The sequence below is a fragment of the Heterocephalus glaber genome, unplaced genomic scaffold (genome assembly GCF_053883595.1).
Source record: "Heterocephalus glaber isolate CG9 unplaced genomic scaffold, H.glaber_assembly_v1.0 deba00001442, whole genome shotgun sequence".
Classification (NCBI taxonomy): Eukaryota; Metazoa; Chordata; class Mammalia; order Rodentia; family Bathyergidae; genus Heterocephalus; species Heterocephalus glaber.
In genome coordinates, this window is record NW_028258296.1 from 2351787 (window position 1) to 2361473 (window position 9687).

Here is a 9687-nt window from a genome sequence, read left to right on the forward strand (position 1 = left end):
AAGTTTGAGTGCTTCACCAGAAATGGAAGCCTCCTTATATAGGGGTCCAGGGGTAGGGGGCGCATGCTCACTGAAGGGGGAGGCCCTAACAGCACTCCTGAGGGGCGGGGCTAACAACATTCCTGAGAGGGGCGGAGCCAACAGAGCACTGCCGAGGTCCCGAAGTTCAGACAGCTACAAAATGTTGGGCAGGGTGCTGCCCGGCAGCACAAATTTACATTTCTGGAACAAAATATTCTGTGGAAATAAAACATGGACGCAAGGCAAGGGCCTGGCTTACTGTGTGTATCATTGCTCTGTCACCAAGACGTCACGAGTGGCCCCGAGAGAGCACGGCCCAGGGAAACTGGCAGAGAGAGGGAAGACAGGCACGGTGACCCGGACTCGGGGTCCCCTCAGGCAGCCTCTGCTCAGCTCCCACCACACTGAGCGCAGGGCACACAGCTGAACTCGACATCACCAAGACACCAGTGTCAAGGTCCCGGGCGCGCTGTTTGCACCAAGACTTCACCAGGTCCCAAGGCCAGAGGTTGCTGGTATTCTATTCACTTTCTGGGGGAAGTGGTCAAGGCCCAGAGTGTTTACACACCCTGCCCTCTGCAGGACTGTCCCCAGAGCAATACCAGCCTAGGCCTGAGACATCCAGACTGTGTGTGTGTGTCTTCTCACCAGCACACAAAAGACAGTGCACTCAACAATCACAGGACCTGGGAGGCTGAGGTAGGAGGATCACTGCAAGTTCAAGGCCAGCCTGGGCTCCATAGCAAGATCTTGTCTCAAAAAATAAATTAAAAAGATTTTTGTGTCCAAACAGAGCCCACAGTGCAGGACTGGCCTCTGTCTGACACAGTGAGCATCCCTGAGGTCTTAGCGAGTTGTTCAAAGTAGTTATCTTCAAAGTAGATACTCAGTATGAGACACAAACCAAAAAGATTCTTGCAAAAAAAGAAACATAATAATGAAGCTTTCTTTTCAATGAACTAAGATAAACCATTAGCGGAAGTGAAACAGATGAGCATATATAATGAAATATAGTGGAAGTAGCAGAGTATGTCATTTGGGGAAGTATTTGAACTTCTCCCCACTTCCTGTTTATCTTTTTCTATTTTGCTCTTTATTTGTGTATATCTTCCCTAAGGATATCACGTGTGAGCAGTCCCATCCAGGACGATCAAATTCCGCTTCACTGAGCAAGGTTTCCCCAGGAAAACGCTGCTCTTGGCCCAAACACAAGTCACCTTCTCAGCACGAACTTCGCCTGAAGAGCGCAAGGGCTGCTCCTCTCGCCCAAGCCTCCTGCTCACCACACTGTGACCAAACTGCAGGCCCTGCAGCTCTGTTCATGGGAAAGTGAAGAGATCTGGGGGATCTGCATATATTTAAATCTATAAAGTTTTTTTTTAAAACACAAATCTTCATGCAGGTGGAAAACAGAAATAACAATTGATAGCACAGATACTCTATGTCTTCAAGTTTCCAGTTTCTTGGTTTGTTTTTGGTTTTGTTTGAGACAGGGTCCTGCTGTATAACCCAGGCTGGCCTTGAACTCATGGTGATCCTCCTGCCTCATCCTCTTGAATGCTGGGATCACAGGTGTGCACCACCACACCTGGCTCCGGGCTTCTAATTTCTAATCTTTGGTATCACAGTGGAGGACAGGATAAAAGAGGGACTGTAGAACTCTAAAGTTCTAAGTCGGAGCCCTGTCCCCTCCCCGGCCGCTGCGCAGCCTGTGCCCTTACTGCGGGTGCTCAGGGCTTCTCTCCGCTCGGTAGCGAGCTGAGGACGAGCGTCCAAGTCGGCCGCGGGTAGCCTCGTCCATCCTCGGGATGAAGGGCTGGTTCACGAGACTGACATTTGCACCCTGCCGGGCCTGGAAACATCGGTACTGTGTCTTCAGGTTCCAAGCGAGAAAACCTAGCTCAAAGCAGCGGAGTGCGAGGCGCTCGCTCCGCAGCTGGGAAGCCAGCTTCTCCCACGTGGGGACGCAGGCGCATGCACCCTCCGGCGCCTCCGCCTGGCCCTCCACCACCCGGCCGCCCTCTCCTGGCTCCCTCTGGGTCCCAGGAGCCCCTGGGCCTGCGGATTCTCGGGGACCAGGGCCACAGCCCCGGATCGGGCAGACGGTGAAATAATTCTGTTCGTGCCAATTAACAGCAAAACACCGAACAAGGAACAGGCGCTTTCAGGTATGATTATATATTATTTTAAGTGGACAATTTGACAGTATTTATTAAAAAATTCAAATACAGACTTTTTACCCCATTACCCTTCAAGAAATGGATCCGACAGATGCAATGCGTGTGTACCAATTCCCCGCGACGAAAGCATAGTTTATCTACCACCAACTACTAATAGAAAATAAATTTATCCACCAGGAAGTCACACCATCATGCCAAGCACTGACCAAAATAACAAAATACTGATACGAAAGTTTTTAAATTATGACAAATGCAAAGAGAAAAATATTATAAAAATTTTTCTGGTACTGGGGACTGAATCTAGGGGCCCTGTGCCAAGGAGATACATCCTCAGGCCTTCGTATTTTTATTTTGAGACAGGTCTCGGCGAGTTGCCCCGGCTGGCCTAGAACTCGTGATCCTCCTGCCTCAGCCTCCAGAGAGGCTGGAATTAAAGGCTTGTGCCACCACGTCCAGCAGTGCAGTTATTTTTAATGAAGTAAATCTGTATGTTCTGACATGGAAAGAAGTCTACAGTGTGTTACTAAAAGGGGGAAGCACATTACAATAAAATAAGTAAATATGGTTGTGTTTGTATGAATATATTTTTTAAAAATCTGGAAGACTATTCCAAAACTGTTTAATAATGTCCAGTCCTGGACATACTGGAGAGTCAGGATAGCAAGATATTTACTTTTCACTGTATATACCGTGAGGTATAGATTTGTTTACCTGAGAACACATTGCTTTGAAAAGCTAGCTGGGGGCTGGGGATTCAGCTCACTTGTTCCACCACCTGCCTCGCAAGCTCAAAGTCCTGAGTTCGATCCCCGGTACAAAAAAAAAAAAAAGCTAGCTGGGGCGGTGCAAAGCTGTAATCCCAACACTCTGGAAGGCTGAGGCGGGAGGACTGCAAGTTCAAGGCCAGCATGGGAAACTCAACTTAGAGAGACCCTGCCTCAAAGTCAAAAAACAGAAAGCGGCTGGGGATGCAGCTCAGTAGGAAGGCCCTGGGTTCCATCCCCAGTGCTGCAACACAAGGGGAAAGACAAGACAGTCCAAAAAATATCCTTTCCTTGATTTTGTTTTGTTCTGCATTGGGAGACTGGGTCTCACTATATACCCCTGGCTGGCCTCAAACTCGGGGAGATGCTCCTGCCTTGGCCTCCCGAGTGCTGGGATTACAGGCACCATGTCTGGCTTGGTTGTTTATTAACATGACTCACAATTCATATTTCTGTCCCTCAAGGGGGCCAAAATATTTTTGTATGTACTGAAGAAACTTACGAAAGTACTGAAAATACAAAAGTTACTGAAATTTCATTATGAAACGCCATACATTTCCAAAAGGCATATAGACTTAAGCAGCAGCACTCTGCTTTTACACTACTCTTCAAGTCACCGGCCTGCAGCAACAGGGTTGGTTACTGGCTTTGTGATGGTCAGCCAGGCCCATCCAGGACACTGCGCTGTAAATGGGCCGGCCAGGCCCCGCCATATGGCGGCCACCATTCATTATGCGATGCATATGGTGCGGCCCTGCAGGGCTGCATCCGTGCTGGCTCACGGCTCAACAGATTTATGAACTTCAGATCTGAGTGGACAAAGAAAAGTGAGGATGCATGGGTACGCTTAGGCCGACACTTCCGCACTGGGAAAGAAAAACTAAACTGAGGCAAGATTCGCCATTGACAATAAAATTCATGACAGAAAAATCATAGCAGACACCATCTGAAAAGAGACACCTATGGAGCCGAGGGTGTGGCACACGCTGGTGATCCCAGCACTCAGGAGGCTGAGGCAGGAGGACTGAGAGTTCAAGACCAGCTTGGGCTGCATTTTGAGAACACATTTTTTAAAAATGCCAATATACATATATAATCATATATATGTAGGCACACACATATATAGACACATATATGTGCTAAGATTTACTTATGGTTGAACTGTCCTGTTAAATCTGTCCCTAAAGCGTGTAATAGTCACTTCTCTAATAAGTGAGCACATATATTCTTTCAATGCTCATGGCTGTGTGGTGCAGGCCGCGCTACTATTCCTGCCCCACAGAGGAGAACTCGGGCCCCGGAGGTGGAAGTAATTTGCCCGAGTTAACTGACAGCCCTGGCTTCACGCGACCGGACCCGACCCAAATCTCTGTCCCGAGTGTGCGATGTGGAGACTCTGGTTGTCACCGTGCCCCTGTCTGTCAGGAGGAAGGAAAGGGGCTGAGGATGCAACTTCTCCTGCGTCCTGGACTCCTCGCTTCCTCTGGGCTCTCGCCCTGTGCCCTGCATGTACTAAGTGCTCAGTAAATCCTGCCCTGCAAGTGCGTCCGGCAGCTGGCGTTAGGGATCGGCTCCCCTGCATGCCTGGCTCCCAATGCCCGATCTTTTCCTAGGGTTCTGGTAGAGGGGGGCATCCTTCTTCCAGAGGTCCATCCGGGCAGGGCAGGGTGTGACCAACGTGGCCCAGGACGTGAGCACAGCTGGCCGGGGCACTGGTCTGGGAGCTCCTGACCCCCAGGGAAGAATGCGGCCAGAGGGGAGGGGTCCCGTCTGTGCTAGGAGGGAAGAAGGAGGCACTCGGGACCAGCTGGGACCTCTGATTTCCAGCACAGCTCTCCTAAACCAGGCCTGGCACCGCACACCTGTGGCCCCAGCACTAGGGAGGCCAAGGCAGGAGGATGACTAAGAGTTCAAGGCCAGCTTGGGCTACATAGTGAGACCCTGTCACGTCGCAAAAAACCCTAAAGAGTAGCTAGCTCCCCCGGGATGTGCCTTCCACATAGGTCTGTGAGGGTTTTTTTGCATAAAGCAACTTGCGGTTTACAAAGTTGGACCGCCTCTAGATTTGATCAAACACTAGGCTGTGTCCAGCTGTCCCCTCAAAGCCTCGTGTGGTCACAGCCAGGGCTTTCAGAGGTGGCTGGAGTCAAGGATGTGACGCTGGGATTGAGTCACAGTGCGAGGCTAGGACCGGGGCTGAGATGGGTACAAGGCACAGGAAGAGGGTCGCTGCTGCTTGCTTGCCTGCCGCTTGCTGCCCCTCTGCCAGGCCGCTCTGCCTTGGAGCCAGCCGACCATGGACTGAACCCTCTTCAAACCGGGAACTGAATAAACCTCTCCTCCTTAGACCTTGGGCATTCGGTATTTAGTCTCAGCAGCCAGGAAAGTAACTAAAACACCAACTTTCCACCCCTCTTTGTCTGCTGGACACATTGTTCCCAGTTTGCCTGAATTCCAAGGGTTCCAGGGCCGTTTTAACTAAATCTAGGTTCTTCCTTCCATCATCAGCATTCCAGACCTGTCCTTTCAAGAAAAGGAGTTCCCTGCTCACGTTTCTTAGCCCAGCCTCTGCCGCATCCCGAGTGAGGGACAGAAGAAGGCACTGGGCCCTGACCAAAGGCGCCTGGGCTTGGAGCTTCCTAATCCTGGCACAGGGTTTTCATTGTGAGCAGCACCTTCCTCTACCCAGTGCCGAGGCCCTGGACCCAGGGAAGGAGATCAAAGGGCCTCAGTACCCCAGGCTGCACCCCAACAAGAGCGTCTGAAAGAACCGCAGACTCATGTAAGAAAGCCAAGTACTCAGCGAAACTGGAAGGGAAACCGTGCATCCAGCACTGCCCACTGCCAGGTGCTGCCGGCCCTCGTGTTCCTCAGGGAGCAGAGGGGCTGCTCCCAACCAGCCCGCACAGTGGCTCTCCCAGTCCCTCTGTGGGCTCCGGGAGCACTGTGCGGCACAGGCCTCGGAGGGGCTTTTCCATCTAAATTCCACTGAGGAGATCCTGAACACGGTTTCTCATTTCAGCGCGGTGACGGCCACCGGGTTAATTAAATATGGCAGCGACTTCGGCGACCGCACGCAGACAGCCGGGCACCGAGCCCAGCCCCGCCCTCTCTTCTGCCGCGGCCGCACTCGCGCTCATGGATGAGCGGCCGGGCAGCAACTCGGCCTCCGTGTGCAGGGCAGGCAGCGCCGGGCCCTGAGCGATCAGTGGGGCTCCTGCTCTGAAGCAGAGAAAAACGCACAGACTCAGACTCTCCAGTAAAAGAGGTGTTTGGGGTTTCTGAGCCAGGGTCTCAATGTGAGGTCCAGGCTGGCTTTGAACTACGGCGATCCGCCTGCCTCAGCCTCCTGAGAGCTGGGATCACAGGCGTGGCCCCCACACAGCGGCCTTACCAGAGGGTATCTTTAACCCAGAGAGAAACAGTCCCAGGGGAACGGACGCCCGTGGTGACCGCAGTCCCCCGCTGGGACCTCTCCCGGGCGCTGACCGAGAGTCGCTCTGCCCCTGCGGCCTGCGCGTTTGGACGCCAAGTGCGTGGTGCGCACCGCAGTTCAATCCGCAGCCCGGGATTAAGAGCGAACGCGCGGCCTCCGCAGGGAGGCCTGGCCTTGTCTCGTGTGGGCTCCCATCGCAGTGGGTCACCCGCACCTAGCGGCTCCTCAGCGGCTGCCGGGCACAGCGGTCACCTCCGCCCCATCCAAAGGCGCACGCCTGTCATCCCAGCACTCCGGGAGGCTGAGGCAGGCGAGTGCCGTGAGTTCGAGGCCAGCCTGAACTACTAGAGAGATCCTGTCTCATGGAAACAAAATACAAATAGAATGGGGGTCACGTTGCCCAGGGCTGTTGTTAACAGGGGAAGTACTGGCTACAGGGCGTTCGCTCAGTAAATGGTAGCTGTGGTTCTCAATTATTCTTCCTCAACAGCTGCGCCCCCCCCCCCGCCGTCAGTCACAAACTCCCCCGCGTGTGCCCGCCCCGCCGTGTCCTCTGCTAGTGGGGCGAGGACTCCGCTTGGGTCCCGGCCCGGCGTGAACATCCATGCCGCCAGCCCGGCCTCGGGTGCAAACACTCTCCATGGACACGGACCCAGCGAAACTCCCTCATGCGAGGCCGTGTCTAACACGCAGGAGCTGTGCAAATAACCCCCGTTGTCATGTCTGTGTGACACACAGGAGGCAGTCGGTAAACACTCGCTGAATGAATTTACCACGGAAATACCCACGTCAGTGTTTCCAGTACTTATCCACTTGCAAAATTTACATTTAAATAAGAACATGCTGGAATAGCACACCTTTCACCTGGTCTAAGTTAGACCAGCAACTGCATAGGCAGTGCTAAGCTGCACGGAAAAACAAATACGGTTTTTACAATGTTCTCTCGGTTAAGATAACGATTCTGATGAATTTTATTACAAGTGATACCTTCTTACCACAGCAATAAATAATATATAAAATATTTATCGTGAAGAAACTATAGCCATGTATAAAACATGTAGATATGCCAAGGATGCTGTCACATTTGTGGCAAATGTTAGGTTTTTGCAAGAAAATGGACACTCTCAGCATTTAATTTAACGCAGGGGATGGCAGGCTCTCCGGCCAGACCCGAAAGGTCCTCACTTCTCACCAGAAGCCTCCAGAACATCGGTTCCAGGCTGCTGGGACATTTGGGCTTCCAGGGAGATTTCAGAGCTTCGCTTACTCAGGCTGGCTGGGGAGACTTCAAGTCTGAATTTTAATGTTTCATTATCATAATTTTTTCTGTGATAATCTGGATAGATTAAAAATTTTCCACAAAACAAATGCTTAACAAGGGAATAAACCTGAGGAATAAATCGTCAGGCAAGTCACACCCCGATCTCGTGCCTTCTGATTATGCTTATATTACAATGTCACTGCAAGACCCCGTACTGACTACAAATTTAAGCAATTAGTGATCTTATTTCTTAGGAAGAACTGCTTGCTCTCGTATATTAATACAGATCTCGCTCAATTAAAATTGCTCACACTCAGCAAAAATAATTTCTGCACTGTAATGAAATAATGAAATAATTATATGCAAGGGAGGACTTGTGATCTTTTTAATTATTCTATTCTTCATTTTTAAAAGGGCTATTTGAAAACGTACTCTTGTAATTGATTGCTATAAATCAGTCAAACTCATTCGAAGGATCATAAATATTCTAACTTTTAAAAGACAAAGAAATGCTAAATAGTCAAAGGAATACTTCAATATTCAGAAAATTTAATCTTGGGGGGAAGAGTGAGGCTGCTCTTTGGAAAATAAAAAAGTAAATTTGTTGTCCCGTGAAAAATGAAAGATCTTGAATGTCAGTAGCAGAGATGGAATTAACAAGAGCTCTTTTTATTGGTTTTTAAGGTCATTAGGCTGTGAATTCTATAATTATGGAAATCGTCCGGCCACTTCTGCGGGAAAGTTTGCGGCCGCTGCAGCTCCTCTCCCGTGGGAAAGTTAGGGCAGAACTGTGAGTGTCCCCGCAGAATTGAATTAAGCAAAGAGATTTCATTAGGGTTTATAGCCAGAAGGCATCTGCAGAAGTACAGAGCGGAAGTTATGAGGAGTCAGGGGAGGAAAGGCGATGGCTTTCCGTGACAGAGGCGACCCCACGCGTGTCCCCCTCTGCCGTCCTTGCCCTGCAGCATTTGTTGCGGAAGATTAGAAAGCAGATGTGAAATTAACCCAACTCTGAGGAACGCGTCGGAGGATTTTCATGAGCAGCTCAGGAGCGCGGTTAATGAGGAAAAGCGCTTCCAACAGCGCGAGCCCCACTGACAAGCAGGTTGTTTCCGGAGAAGTCTTGGTAACATTTCAGCTCCTCTGCCTCCTCCTTTTACTGAAGATTCTTTTTGTTTTGTTTTGTTTTTGTTTTGGTGCCGGGGAATGAACTCTGGTCCTTGGGTTTGCACAGCAGGTGGCGAAACCACTGAGCTAAATCCGTGGCCCATTACTGAAGATTCTTAAACTGGATATCTAACCTTGAAAGTACAGGTAAAACTGCTTTATATTTTCAGTATGATTATAATGAATTTAATTATTACAAAACTGTTAAGAAAAATCTGATATTAATTAACACTTTAAAGGAAATATTTCAAATAATATTTTTTTCTGGTACCGGGAATCGAACTCAGAACCCTGCATTTGCCAGGTAGGCGCAATGCCACTGAGCTAAATCCCTGACCCTTTCCTATAATATTTTCACCACTAAAGCTCCAGAAAGAAAACTTACACTTTTAAAAAATCTGTACATGCAACTATTTGAATTATAAAATTGCAAACTTGAAAAAATGAATAATCAGGCTAGTACAGTCATTAGATAAACAAAGTACTTTTATAGGTCTTGATGGTTATTTTTCTCTGAAGTATTTACGTCTTTTCTGGGTGCTGCTTTGAGACAGGGCCTCACTGTGAAGCCCAGCCTGGCCCCGCCTCCCAAGGATGCACCACGCCTGACCAAGGCTTAAAGAGTATTAGCTGTTACGATACTTTCTTTCAAATAGCAGATTTATTTTTTTCATTATTTCCTTATTTTATATCAGTTATTCGTTAGCTGGAATCATATTTACAAATATTACCTTGTTATCCAGGCATGACGATGCACACCTATAATTCCAGTACTTGGGAGGCTGAGGCAGGATGACCACTGCAAGTTCAAGGTCAGCCTGAACTACATATCAAGAACCTGTTTCTAAAAACCATTAA